Consider the following 14,380-nt stretch of genomic DNA (forward strand, 5'->3'; position numbering starts at 1 on the left):
AAACGTCCACTGAGCGGCACAGAGATACCATTCAAATACGTGTAGACTTGTTTCAACTACAGCTTTAAGCACAAGAGAAATTACTTATTATTTTTCATGTTGAGAGCTCGAAACATACAGTGCCTTGCAAAAGTAATCATCCCTCTTGCCGTTTTTCCTATTTTGTTGCATTACAACCTGTAATTTCAATGGATTTTTATTTGAATTTCATGTAATGGACATACACGAAATATTCCAAATTGGTGAAGTGAAATAAAAAATTACTTGTTTAAAAAAATTACAAAAAATTGAAATGGAAAAGTGGTGCGTGCATATGTATTCACCCCCTTTGCTATGAAGCTCCTAAATAAGATCTGGTGCAACCAATTACCGTCAGAAGTCACATAATGAGTTAAATAAAGTCCAACTGTGTGCAATCTAAGTGTCACATGATCTGTCACATGATCCCACATGATCTGTCACATGATCCCACATCCCACGGAGCACCAGTAAATCCATTATTAAAAAATGGAGGCACCATAACAAACCTGCCAAGAGAGGGCCGCCCACCAAAACTCAAAGACCAGGCATGGATTGCATGAATCAGAGAGGCAACAAAGCGACCAAAGATAACCCTGAAGGAGCTGCAAAGCTCCACAGCGGAGATTGGAGTATCTGTCCATAGGACCACTTTAAGCCGTACACTTCACAGAGCTGGGCTTTACGGAAGAGTGGCCAGAAATAATCCATTGCTTAAAGAAAAAAATAAGCAAACACGTTTGGTGTTTGCCAAAAGGCATATGGGAGACTACCAAAACATATGGAAGAAGGTACTCTGCTCAGATGAGACTAAAATTGAGCTTTTTGGCCATCAAGGAAAACGCTATGTCTGGAACAAACCCAACCCCTCTCATCACCCCGAGAACACCATCCCCACAGTGAATCATGGTGGTGGCAGCATCATGCTGTGGAGATGTTTTACATCGGCAGGGACTGTGAAACTGGTCAGAATTTAAGGAATGATGGATGGTGCTAAATACAGGGAAATTCTTGAGGGAAACCTGTTTCAGTCTTCCAGAGATTTCAGACTGGGACGGAGGTTCACCTTCCAGCAGGACAATGACCTTAAGCACACTGTTAAAGCAATACTCGAGTGGTTTAAGGGGAAACATTTAAATGTATTGGAATGGCCTAGTCAAAGGCCAGACCTCAATCCAATTGAGAATCTGTGGTATGACTTAAAGTTTGCTGTACACCAGCGGAACCCATCCAACTTGAAGGAGCTGAAGCAGTTTTGTCTTGAAGTATGGGCAAAAATCCCAGTGCCTAGATGTGCCAAGCTTATAGAGACATAAGTATTGTCCCGTGTGGCTCAGTTGGTAGAGCATGGTGTTTGCAACGCCAGGGTTGTGTGTTCGATTCCCACAGCGGGCCAGTATGGGAAAAAAATGGATGCAATGTGTGCATTCACTACTGTAAGTTGCTCTGGTTAAGAGCGTCTGCTAAATGACTAAAATGTAAAAAAATATCCCAAGAGACTTGCCGCTGTAATTGCTGCAAAAGGTGGCTCTACAAAGTATTGACTTTGGGGGGATGAATAGTTATGCACGCTCAAGTTTTCAGTTTTTTTGTCTTATTTCTTGTTTGTTTCACAATAAAAAATACTTTGCATCTTCAACGTGGTAGGCATGTTTTGTAAATCAAATGATACAAACCCCCCAAAAATCTATTTTAATTCCAGGTTGTAAGGCAACAAAACAGGAAAAATGCCAAGGGGGGTGAATACTTTCGCAAGCCGCTGTATATCACAATGAGATGATATGCTTGACTGTCCTCTTTCATATTCCGTCTCCAGGCTGGGCTCCGTTGACACATCATTCCCAATGCAAATGTGGGGCCTGAAACCTGACACTTCAAGTCAGCTCCACTGATAGAGTGGCAGCAGAGAGCAGACAGATGGGGCTTTCTGGGACTATAAGTCACTGGACCCTATAACATTCACCGAGCATTTTGTACATCAAAATGTCAGTTATCGACGGTCCAGAACCGCTCACAGTCCCCATATAGGGGACTTAACATCTAAGAGAAAGGCCTAAGTCATATGAAGGTTGCCAATTGATCAGTTTCTGCCATGGGGCTGACCTATATCCATTTGTACTTGTTGGAATGAAGTGAGAACCGACTGTGCAATTTGCCTGAATTCACATTGTTTTGGCAGCTCAGACCAATCTATGCAGTCCACAATTACAATGTCTTCCATAGGAGACGTTGACAATATATCCTAACAAATGTGAGGTGTGTGTGCGCGTGTGCGTAGGGTTGGGGAGTAATGGATTACATGTTATCAGTTACATGTCACTGATTACAAAATAACTTAATGCAATCCGTTACCAGCTAAAATATTGTAATCAGATTACAGATACTTTTGAAAAACTAGATGATTACTTTTAAGTTCAGAAAGGATGTTTGCGAAAAAGTTATTCATGATACCTTTTTGTTTTCTCAATGACATTCAAATCAACATCGAAAAAACCACTATGATGACACACCAAATGCGTTTGATGGATCACAAGAAAACAGCAGGAGTAGGCTTTTGTACGCTTCAGTCCAAGCTTTGACTTCCAATGGTGTTATTTCTGTTGGCATCCAAAGATTGTACATCCTATTTGAATAAATGCTTGGAGGTAAGGATGACAGCACTTATACATATACAGGGCAATGACGTGAATCACACTGCTGTTCTCTCATTTAGCTATTTGCGCAACACAAATTGTGGTTGTTGTGGATGGCTGTTCACACATTTATATGTGTATTTTAACACAATAATGGTTGAATTTGAGAAGGTGAAGCTGCCTATCAATCATTGTTTTTGCGACCAGTGGCCAGCCAGTGAAACATGTTCTCTTGCAACAGCTGCATTCTACAATGCAGATCCCAGTCTATGGAATAAAAGTTTGAGAGAGTTCCTCCCTTCTAAACTCAGTATTGTCTTCCACATACAGTCAAAAACGGGTTTAATTTAAGAACACCACAAATGGGTCTTTTATTGCTCAAACTAATTCATGCTGATTAATAAAGGGCTATCGTACCCATGCTCAAACTCACACACTTTTGATAGACTTAAACATCTGAAAATTATCAGGATATCAAAGTGTCACCAGCAAAAACGTAAACAATAGGCCTATAGTAAATACAGCATATGACATTCATTTTTCACATGCAAATAGCACTTTTCGGTTGTGCGTGCCATTCAATGAGAGTAGCATCAGCTCATTCAGTCCTCCATGACAACAAAATCATAAGCAACAGAGTAGGCGAGTTCTCAATAACATTCAGCTTTGGGACGATTTTTCCCTGAGTGGATGGTCAGAGGGCGGAACATAGTTATAAATATTAAACAGATATATTATTTGACAAAAACAGAATCCTTTCAAACCTTGATTACATTGGGATATTATAACATGTCTCAATATTTATGCGTGGGAATACTTGGGAACAGATTTCCTAAATTAAAATAAAATCACTGCTGCCTATTGGGGAACCCTGGAGTAGGCTAATATGTGGTTGTCAATAGTTACCACAGTCACAAAGTCAAAATAGGCTATATTGTAAAAATTCATGAAAACTACATTTGCTTAAGTTTAGGGTTAAGGTAAGTGTTAAGTTTAAAATATCATTTAAAGAAAAATTGTAGAAGTAGGCAGGGTTTATACATTTGTAGCTGTTGTAACAACTGACAACCCAAATAAGTCATTTTTGGTTTATTCTCAGGTAAAACAATTTGGCTAATCTATATGTAACCGATGTGAAATGGCTAGCTAGTTAGCGGGGTGCGTGCTAATAGCGGTTCAATCGGTGACGGTACTCGCTCTGAGACCTTGAAGTAGTTGTTCCCCTTGCTCTGCAAGGGCTGCAGCTTTTGTGGAGCGATGGGTAACGATGCTTTGAGGGTGGCTGTTGTCGATGTGTGCAGAGGAGCCCAGGTAGGGGCGAGGAGAGGGACGGAAGCTATACTGTTACATTGATGCTGTTGACCCGGATCACTGGTTGCTGCAGAAAAGGAGAAGGTCAAAAGGGGGGTGAGTGTAACCGATGTGAAATGGCTAGCTAGTTAGCGGGGTGCGCGCTAATAGCGTTTCAATCTGTGACGTTACTCGCTCTGAGACCTTGAATTAGTTGTTCCCCTTGCTCTGCAAGGTCTGCGGCTTTTGTGGACCGATGGGTAACGATGCTTCGAGGGTGGCTGTTGTCGATGTGTGCAGAGGGTCCCTGGTTCGAGCCCAGGTAGGGGTGAGGAGAGGGATGGAAGCTATACTCTTACATATATATTTCCATATTTACAAGTCCTATTGTTGCAGATTAATTTGAAGGACTGGAAATCTGTCAGATTTTAATTTAATGATATACAGTACACTCTGAAAGTATTCAAACCCCTTGACTTTTACCAGACCCCTTGACTTTTACCACATAAGTATTCAGACCCTTTACTCAGTACTTTGTTGAGGCACCTTTGACAGCGATTATAGCTTCGAGTCTTCTTGGGTATGACGCCACAAGCTTGGCACACCTGTATTTGCATTGGATGGGGAGTGTTGCTGCACAGCTATTTTCAGGTCTCGCCAGAGATGTTCGATTGGGTTCAAGTCCGGGCTTTGGCTGGGCCACTCAAGGACATTCAGAGACTTGCCCAGAAGCCACTCCTGTGTTGTCTTGGCTGTGTGCTTAGGGTCGTTGTCCTGTTGGAAGGTGAACCTTCTCCCCAGTCTGAGGTCCTGAGCACTCTGGAGCACATTTTCATCAAGGATCTCTCTGTACTTTTCTCCGTTCATCTTTCCCTAGATCCTGACTAGTCTCCCAGTCCCTGCCACTGAAAAACAGTCCCACAACATGATGTGGCCACCACCATGCTTCACTGTAGGGATGGTGCCAGATGTGCTCCAGATGTGACGCTTGGCATTCAGGTCCAAAAGTTCAATCTTTGTTTCATCAGACCAGAGAATCTTGTTTCTCATGATCTGATCATCTTTAGGTGCCTTGGGAGCTGTCATGTGCCTTTTACTGAGAAGGGGCTTCCGTCTGGCCTCTCTACCATAAAGGCCTGATTGGTAGAGTGCTGCAGAGACAGTTGTCCTTCTGGAAGGTTCTTCCATCTCCACAGAGGAACTCTGGAGCCCTGTCAGAGCAACCATCATGTTCTTGGTCACCTCCCTGACCAAGGCCCTTTTACCCTGATTGCTCAGTTTGGCCGGGTGGCCAACTCTAGCAAGAGTCTCGGTGGTTCAAAACTTCTTCCATTTAAGAATGGTGGAAGCCACCGTGTTCTTGGGGACCTTCAATGCTGCAAACATTTGCTAGTACACTACCCCAAATCTGTGCCTCTACACAATCCTGTCTCTGAGCTCTATGGACAATTCCTTTGAGCTCATGGGATTGTTTATTTTTTTCTCTGATATGCACTGTCAACTGTGGGACCTTATATAGACAGGTGTGTGCCTTCCCAAGTCATGTCCAATCAATTGAATTCACCACAGGTGGACTCCAATCAAGTTGTATAAACATCTCAATGATGATAAATGGAAACAGGATGCACCTAAGCTCAATTTCAAGTATCATAGCAAAGGGTCTGAATACTTATGAGAATAAGGTTTTCTAAAAACCTGTTATCGCTTTGTCATTAAATCAAATCAAATATTATTTATCATATGAACATATTTTTCAGATGTAATTGTGGGTGTAGCGAAATGCTTGTGTTCCTAGCTCCAACAGTGCAGTAATATCTAACAATTCACAACAGTACACACAAATCTAAAAGTAAAAGAATAGAATTAAGAAATATATAAATATTAGGACGAGCAATGTCGAAGTGGCATTGACTAAATACAGTAGAGTAGAATACAGTATAAACATATGAGATGAGTAAAGAAGCATGTAAACAATATTAAAGTGACTCGTATTCCATTTTTAAAGTGGCCGGTGATTCCTTGTCTATGTATATAGGGCAGCAGCCTCTAAGGTACAGAGTTGAGTAGCCGGGTGGTAGGCCGGCTAGTGATGGCTGTTTAACAGTCTGATGGCCTTGAGATAGAAGCTGTTTTTCAGACTCTTGGTCCCAGCTTTGATGCACCTGTACTGACGTCGCCTTCTTGGTAGGTAGCGGGGTGAACAGGCCATGGCTCGGGTGGTTGATGTCCTTGATGATCTTTTTACAGCTGTATGTGTCATGGAGGGCAGGCAGTTTGCCCCTTGTGATGCGGGCCGTGCAGTTGCCGTACCAGGCGGTGATGAAGCCCGACAGTGTGCCCTCAATTGTGCATATGTAAAAGTTTGTGAGGGTCTTAGGGGCCAAGCCAAATTTCTTCAGCCTCCTGAGGTTGGAGAGGCACTGATGTGCTTTCTTCACCAGACTGTCTGTGTGGGTGGACCATTTCAGATTGTCAGTGAAGTGTGTACGCAGAGGAACTTTCCACCTTTTCCACTGCGGTCCCTTTGATGTGGATGGGCGTGTGCTCTCTTTGGTGGTTTCTGAAGTCCACGATCATCTCCTTTGTTTTGTTGTCGTTGAGGGAGAGGTTATTTTCCTGGCACTGCTCCTCCAGGGCACTCACCTACTCCCTGTAGGCTGTCTTGTCATTGTTGGTAATCTGGCATACTACTGTTGTGTCGTCTGCAAACTTGATGATTGTGTTGGAGGTGTGCGTGGCCACGCAGTCATGGGTAAACAGGGAGTCCAGGATGGAGCTGGGCACGCACCCTTTTGGGGACCCTGTGTTGAGGATCAGCGAAGTGGAGGTGTTGTTTCCTACCTTCACCACCTGGGGGCGGCCTGTCAGGAAGTCCAGGACTCAGTTGCAAGGGGTAGGGTTAAGGATGAGCTTGGAGGGTACTATGGTGTTGAAGGCTGAGCTATAGTCAATAAACAGCATTCTGACGTAGATATTCCTCTTATCCAGATGGGATAGGGCAGTGTGCAGTGCGATGGTGATTGCATTGTCTGTGGATCTATTGGGGCGGTAAGCAAATTGAAGTGGGTCTAGGGTGTCAGGTAAGGTAGAGGTGATATGATCCTTAACTCTCAAAGCATTTCATGATAACAGAAGTGGGTGCTACGGGGCGATCTATCCACGGTTTTTGATTTGGTTAGGTTTTAATAGTCACCGTAAGAACAACGTCCCCTATACTCCTGAGTGGCGCAGCGGTCTAAGGCACTGCATATATGTGTTTGAGGTGTCACTACAGACACTCTGGTTTGATTCCAGGCTGTATCACAACATGCTGTGATTGGGAGTCCCATAAGGTGGCACAAAATTGGCCCAGTGTCGTCCGGGTTTGGCCGGTGTAGGCCGTCATTGTAAATAAGAATTTGTTCTTAACTCACTTGCCTAGCTAAATAAAGGTTAAATATATATTTTTTTAAATACACTTCCTGATGAATTCAGTCGACGTGTCCGTGACTAAATTCAATGTTATTCTCAGAGGCTACCCGGAACATATCCCAGTCCGCGTGATCAAAACAATCTTGAATCATGGATTCTGATTGGTCAGGCCAGCGTTGAATAGACCTTAGCATGGGTACTTCCTGTTTGAGTTTCTGTCTATAGGAAGGGAGGAGCAAAATGTAGTTGTGATCTGATGTAGTCGTGAGTACTACAGTCAATGTGTTCATAGAACTTCGGTAGCGTTTTACTCAAATTTTCTTTGTTTAAATCCCCATCTACAATAAATGAGGCCTCAGGATATGTGGTTTCCAGTTTGATTAAAGTCCAGTGTAGTTCTTTGAGAGCTGTCGTGGTATTGGCTTGAGGGAGAATATACACGGCTGTGACTATAACTGAACAGAATTCTCTTTGGAGGTAATACAGTCGGCATTTGATTGTGAGGTATTCTAGGTCGGGTGAACAAAAGGACTTGAGTTTCTGTATGTCATCACAATCACACCATGAGTAGTTAATCATGAAGCATTCACCAACGCCATTCTTCTTCCCGGAGAGTACTTTATTCCTATCTGTGCGATGAACTGAAAACCCATCTGGTTGTATGGATGGGAACAGTATACCCCGAGAGAGCTATGATTCTGTGAAACAGAGTATGTTACAGTCCCTGATGTCTCTCTGGAAGGAGAGCCTCAACCTGATCTCGTCTACTTTATTGTCCAGAGACTGAACATTAGCGAGTAATATACTCGGAAGCGATGAATGGCGTGCCCTCCTCCTGAGTCGGACTAGAAGTCAACTCCGAATACCTCTTCTCCCCGCCGGTGGCGACTAGGAGCAGCCTCTGGGATAAGTTCAACTGCCCTGGGGGGTACGAACAAAAAATCAATTTCGGGAAAGTCATATTCCTGGTTGTAATGCTGTTGAGTTACCGCAGCTCTGATATCCAAAAGTTATTTCCGGCTGTATGTAATAACACAAAAAACATTCTGGGCTAATAATGTAAGAAATAACACACACAAAAATGAAATACTGCAAAGGAGCTAGATAATATGGGGTATTGTGTGTAGATTGATGAGGAAAAACATTCATTTAAAACATTTTAGAATAAGGCTGTAACTTGACAAAATGTGTAAAAAGTCAAGGGGTCTGAATACTTTCCGAATGCGCTGTAGCTTACTCCCATTATTATCTGTATTGAAGTAGAAAACAATGGGTTATAAGAAGCCTACATCACCCATAAAGTAAAATGCAACATCCATTTATGACCCAACTAGCTCTCACAGTCTTATGTCAGAATTAGACTTTCATCCATGTTGGAAACTCAAAATTCAAACGTGTTTAAGTTTAAATTTAGGTCATAACTCCAAAAACTTAAGGTTAGGCATGAATTCCAAATGGTTAAGGTAAGGGTTAAGGTTTGGGATAGGCTTAAAACAAAAATCTCAAAAACAACTTTCTATCGCTGGAATTCAACTTGCAACCTTTGGAATCAGAGTCAGATGCTTACGGCCATCCACCATTCCCGTCCACAAAACTAGCAAAACCAAAACTTACTTGAAGGTAACAGCGCTCACAGTTGCCCCCTAGTGGCCACTTTCCACGTCATCTCCCAACGTCCTCAGACATGGATGGACGTTGAATCCTGACTTGTATCACGGGCGACCTGGCTGTTATGGCCAGCTATGTAAACTCTAACATTGATTTATCCTGCAATAGATGTCGTTCAATTGGTAATATTATTTTTTGTCTTCTTCTAATGCCTTTTTAAGGACAAAGTCATCTAAAAGTTATAAAGTAACCAGATTCCGTTAATGAGTTTGGGTAATCCAAAATGTTACGTTACAGATGACAATTTTGGACAGGTAACTAGTAACTGTAACCGATTACATTTTAAAAAGTAATCTATCCAACCCGGTGTGCGTGTGCATGGCTGTGGGCAATGCGGAAGGGTGTGTATATGGTTGTGTTTCAATGTGTGCCTGGAGGTAATTCTAATTTATATACACATTTTGGTGCTTGTGTGCACACGCACATACGATACAAGCAGTACAATCTTACATGTGAGAGCTTGTCTGTGTTAGCTTTCCCCACCTGTGAGAGCCCTTGCATTTCCAACAATATGTGATTCTGGGTACACAGAATGAAGCCAAAGCTGAGAAAGAGAGACAGAGAGACCATGAGAGACAGCTAGAGATATAGACAGAGAGCAGGTGACAGTCAGAGAGAGGGAGCAGAGAGGACTGGGTCAGGGCAGAGGGCTCTATAATAGGCTGGTGAGAACCACATAACACTGATACAGGCCCAGGGAGCACAGTATCCATGGCGAGGAGGACGAGGGGAGGGAGGTAAAATATCTGCTTGTGTTGATATGAGCTCACACGACACTAATCTCCGGTGCCAGTGCCACACAGCAGATACACAGGGTTCCCATGCCGCTGGCACAAAGTTGGCACACAGCAACCATAAACAGCAGACTGGGCATCTATAATATCTTCTGTCTTTTCTCTGTTTGGTTTTTACCAGGGGAAGTGATTTTCCAACACTTATACAAATGTGTTGATGCCCCGGCATGGCTTGGCAGGGTGGCATGACCCAGCATGTTGCACAGATACACGCTCCTGGGGGAGGGAGGGGCGAGCCGAAGAGGGGTGAGAAGGGCTGCAGGGGGAAGAGGGGGAAGGGAGCGAGGGACACAGCCAGGGCTGTGATCAGTAAATACCTGACATTCCAGTGCCTGGCCTAACCTTGCAAGAGTGACCTCGCTGCCTGCCAAGGCTACCTGAGCCATGCCCCTTGGCCCTGCACATCAGCGCTGGGGGTGAAACTTAAGAGGAACAGAGCGAGAGAGAGATTGCTCATTCATAGGTCAGGAGGGATAGGGAGGAATCACTCTGGCATAGGGAAACAAGGAGGGCGGGGGAGCTACTAAAACATGAAGCTTGCAGAGCTCCAAAACATTGTTCATATTTTCAGTGGACAAACTATGAAGGGATATCAAATCAAATCCAATTTTATTTGTCATACGCTAAAAACAACAGGTGTAGACATTACCGTGAAATGCTTACTTACAAGCCCTTAACCAACAATACAGATTTAATAAAATAAGATTGTATAAAATAAGAAAAATATTTACTAAATAAACTGAAGTAAAAAAATTAACACAAAAAATAACAATAACGAGGCTATATGTACTGAGTCAATGTACGGGGTACAGGTTAGTTGAGGTAATTGAGGTAATATGTACATGTAGGTAGGGGTAAAGTGACTATACATAGATAATAAACAGCGAGTAGCAGCAGCGTAAAAAATATTATATATATATATATATATATATATATATATATATATATATATATATATATATAAATATATATATATATATATAAATAAAAAAAGAGATAATGCCAAAAGCCGAAATGCCATAGTGTACCTATCCAAAGCTGTCAGGGAAAAATCACTAACTAAAAGCGATGGGATTGAGGTTACAGTACGTAAAACTGCTATATATCATGTACAGAAGAGTCTGTCTTTCCTTTGATCTGACATACACTAGGGTATACAGTTCACACACAAACACGTATGCACACGCATTAGCAAACCCACACACATACGCCCACGCACATACACACTCATGCAAACACACACCCATGCACATACACACTAATGCAAACACACACACACTAACACGTGCACACACACGCGCACTAATGCAAACACACACACACTAACACGTGCACACACGCACACATGCACACACACACACACACACACACACACACACACACACACACACACACACACACACACACACACACACACACACACACACACACACACACACACACACACACACCATGCTAAATTGCTGCCTTTGACAAACTGCACCTCATACATGCACTCACACACTCACACAGCACTGCTCCAACTCCTCCAACTTCCTCAGAGCAAACTCTAGGCTCCAACTCAGACTCAATGTTATCTTTAAAGTGTCACACACACTGCTGACCCATAGAATCACCCTCAACTTTGTCTGACAGTAGCATACTACTCACTCTATCTCTTACACTATAATAATAGCTCTAACCTCAAAAACACTCTCTCCACTTCACTTGCTGGGTTGAATATAACAGTGTTATATTCTTCATGGAAAACTTGAACAACAGAAACTCAAGAGTCTACAGATGGGATCTTAATTTGATCACGTCCTTGCAGCAAACAATTTTCCTGCACCACAGGAAATGCAAGTTAGCATCTTATTAACTGCAACGATTCATCCATATATTAGACCATGTACATTCAACACGCCACGACAAGGACCATTGGAGATTGAGTTACTGTACATGACGGTCACTCATTGACTTTTCAAACTCTGCACAGGTAACTCTCTTTACCTTTCTTCATCTCAATCTCTTTTTTCCCTTTTGTCACCTATTTTGATTGATGATTGTTCTAATTTGCTGTCTGTATCCGTTTATTTTTTCAATCAATAACTGTCTGGATCTATTTAACTCACTGTAAAGTGATACTATGGTGTTACTAAAGTGATACTAACACACAGTCACACACATGCATAGAAACACACATGCTTTATGGCTAAACGTTAGGTATCTGTGCATGACAGGGTAATTTATAGACACACCAAAATGTGATACACACACCAAACACTGGGAAGTCAAACCTGTCACACACTCTTAATAAAACACAATTAAATTCAATAGAAGTAGTATCAAGACATGAATGCCAGCATTCATTCAGGCACATTCAGAGAAATCACACATGCACATGCATGCCTTATATGCTCCTCACCCACCTTGCGAGCTGCACACCAACTCCTTCAGTTTCCAATGCGTGTGGTGTGTGTAAGTCTCTCGCTTCCCTGGTCCGTTCCTCTCTCCCTCTCTTTCTCTTTCTCACTCACTCTCTCTCTTCTCATTCTATACTCATCGCGTGGCTCTTGTGACGCTCCACGGCTGGGAGAGAGGGAAGAAAGGAGGGAATAAGGGAGGGAGAGGAGGGAGGTAGGAAAAGAGTGACGAGCGATTCCTGCCCAGACTGATGAGTGAGGCTCAGGAAAATACCCTGGGGAGAGAAAAGATTTGGAGAGCTTCACTCTGCAAAAGCTGTCTTTTTCTCCCCCCACTGCACTCTTCTCTCTGTTCCTTTTTTTTCTTAATCTGTACTTGGCCTTCTTGGTTCCCTCTCTCCGCAGATCCTTGAAAGTCTCCTCTGAACCACTTTTACTCTCTTAAACTCCTGCCTCTCATCCCCTTCTACATGTATCCCCCTCTCTTGCTCTGGTGTGCAGCTGGCTCGATGAGGGACACACACCTGCCCACCTGCCCTGGTCTTATTAAAGTGGGGGATGATTTTCACCGAAAGGAGGTAAAGAAGAAATAATAATCTTATTCTCTTCATGTCTTCCTCTCATTTATCCCTCCTCTTCTCCAGGAATTGTGATGTCATGGGTGCACAGGTATAGTTCCCAGAACTGTCTGAATAGCAGCGAGTCATTAAAAGACAAGACAATTTTCTGGGAAATGAACATGGAATTCTCCTGCAGTTGCCTACACACAGATAGTGTATATACACACACACACACACACACACACACACACACACACACACACACACACACACACACACACACACACACACACACACACACACACACACACACACACAGGGATGCACGCAGACACACACTCACACACAAGAGTGCACACGCACATGCACACACTCTCTTGAAGGTTTCATGGCCTTGACACTCTCTTTCCAGAATGTGAGGAATGCAGCCTGCTGATTGGCTGGTGACTGTGTCCATTAAGCGTCACACTCACTGGAGTCTCCTCAAGGGTCATGACCAATGTTCCCTCTAATTCTTTCCAGCACTGAGCAAATTTCAGGTCTGCTGAGCGCAAACTTGAACGTTGTGAAAATTCTGTGCAACTTCCGGGACATGTTTATTGTGAACACTGAGGCTGTACACACTTTAAGTTACAGTTTTAACAGTGGCCAAGTAGGCTGCTATGGTTATTTGATCATAATGTAGGTCTACCAGAGTGGCCTACCATCAAAAACAATGGAGAAAATGCATTCCATAACATTTTAACGTGGAAATAGCTGTTCTATCATTCAGCCTACAATAGCAGCCAATGTGTGGTGTTCAATGTAGGGCTACATTCCATGAGACTTGAGAGAAAAAAAAATGCAGGGCTTGACTGTCACACCCTGACCATAGAGATCCCTATTATTCTCTATGCTGGTTTAGGTCAGGGTATGACTCGGGTGGGGAAGTCTATGTTTTCTGTTTCTTTGTTTTTGGGCCGAGTGTGGTTCCCAATCAGAGGCAGCTGTCTATCGTTGTCTCTGATTGGGAATCACACTTAGGTAGCCTGTTTTCTTCCTGTGTTTGTGGGAGGTTGTTTTCTGTTTAGTGTCTGTACCTGATGGAACTGTGCGTTTTCGTTATTTTGTTTGAGTGTGTTTATGAATAAAGAAATCATGAACACTTACCACGCTGCGCCTTGGTCCACTTCAACTACCACTTACGACAAGCGTTACATTGACATTAACCTGTCCACTTGTCCTTCAGACAAAGAGGTGACCCGAAAATATTGTTGTGTTTGATGCAAGAAACCACTTTACAAAATAAAATGCATTACTATTCCCATACCATTGTTACAGAGAATCAGACAAATTATGTTACCCTTTGCTATTGGCTACTTAGCTTATGCAAGCCTGTCTCCAGATACAAAACTTCCCCTTTAAGACAAAAAAAACTCTTTACTAGACTAGCTTTTTAAAGATGTCTAGAAATATAGACGTTTTGTGCTCTTGTAGGAAGCAATCCCTCCCCCATTGCTGACTACAAATAATCTATAACTGGGCTAACAATTCACTAACTAGCAAAGGATATGAACAAAATGTGCACACGTGGCTACATGCAACTCTCGCTTTGATCTCAAAAC

The 14,380-nt window shown here is 42.8% G+C and overlaps 1 protein-coding gene across 2 annotated transcripts in view; it reads right to left on the reverse strand.

Moving 5' to 3' along the window:
* LOC106573312 (zinc finger protein 469) overlaps positions 1-12,462 on the reverse strand; it is a 157,033-nt gene extending 144,571 nt beyond the window's left edge. Inside the window, exon 1 of one of the 2 annotated variants that reach the window (XR_001321308.2) lies at positions 12,223-12,462. The gene's annotated coding sequence lies outside the window, so the exon portion shown is untranslated. The remainder of the gene's footprint in view (positions 1-12,222) is intronic. The other variant, XM_014148259.2, reaches the window with a different exon arrangement.
* Between the last annotated feature and the right edge of the window lie 1,918 nt (positions 12,463-14,380).

The sequence above is a fragment of the Salmo salar genome, chromosome ssa16 (genome assembly GCF_905237065.1).
Source record: "Salmo salar chromosome ssa16, Ssal_v3.1, whole genome shotgun sequence".
NCBI classification, from domain to species: Eukaryota; Metazoa; Chordata; class Actinopteri; order Salmoniformes; family Salmonidae; genus Salmo; species Salmo salar.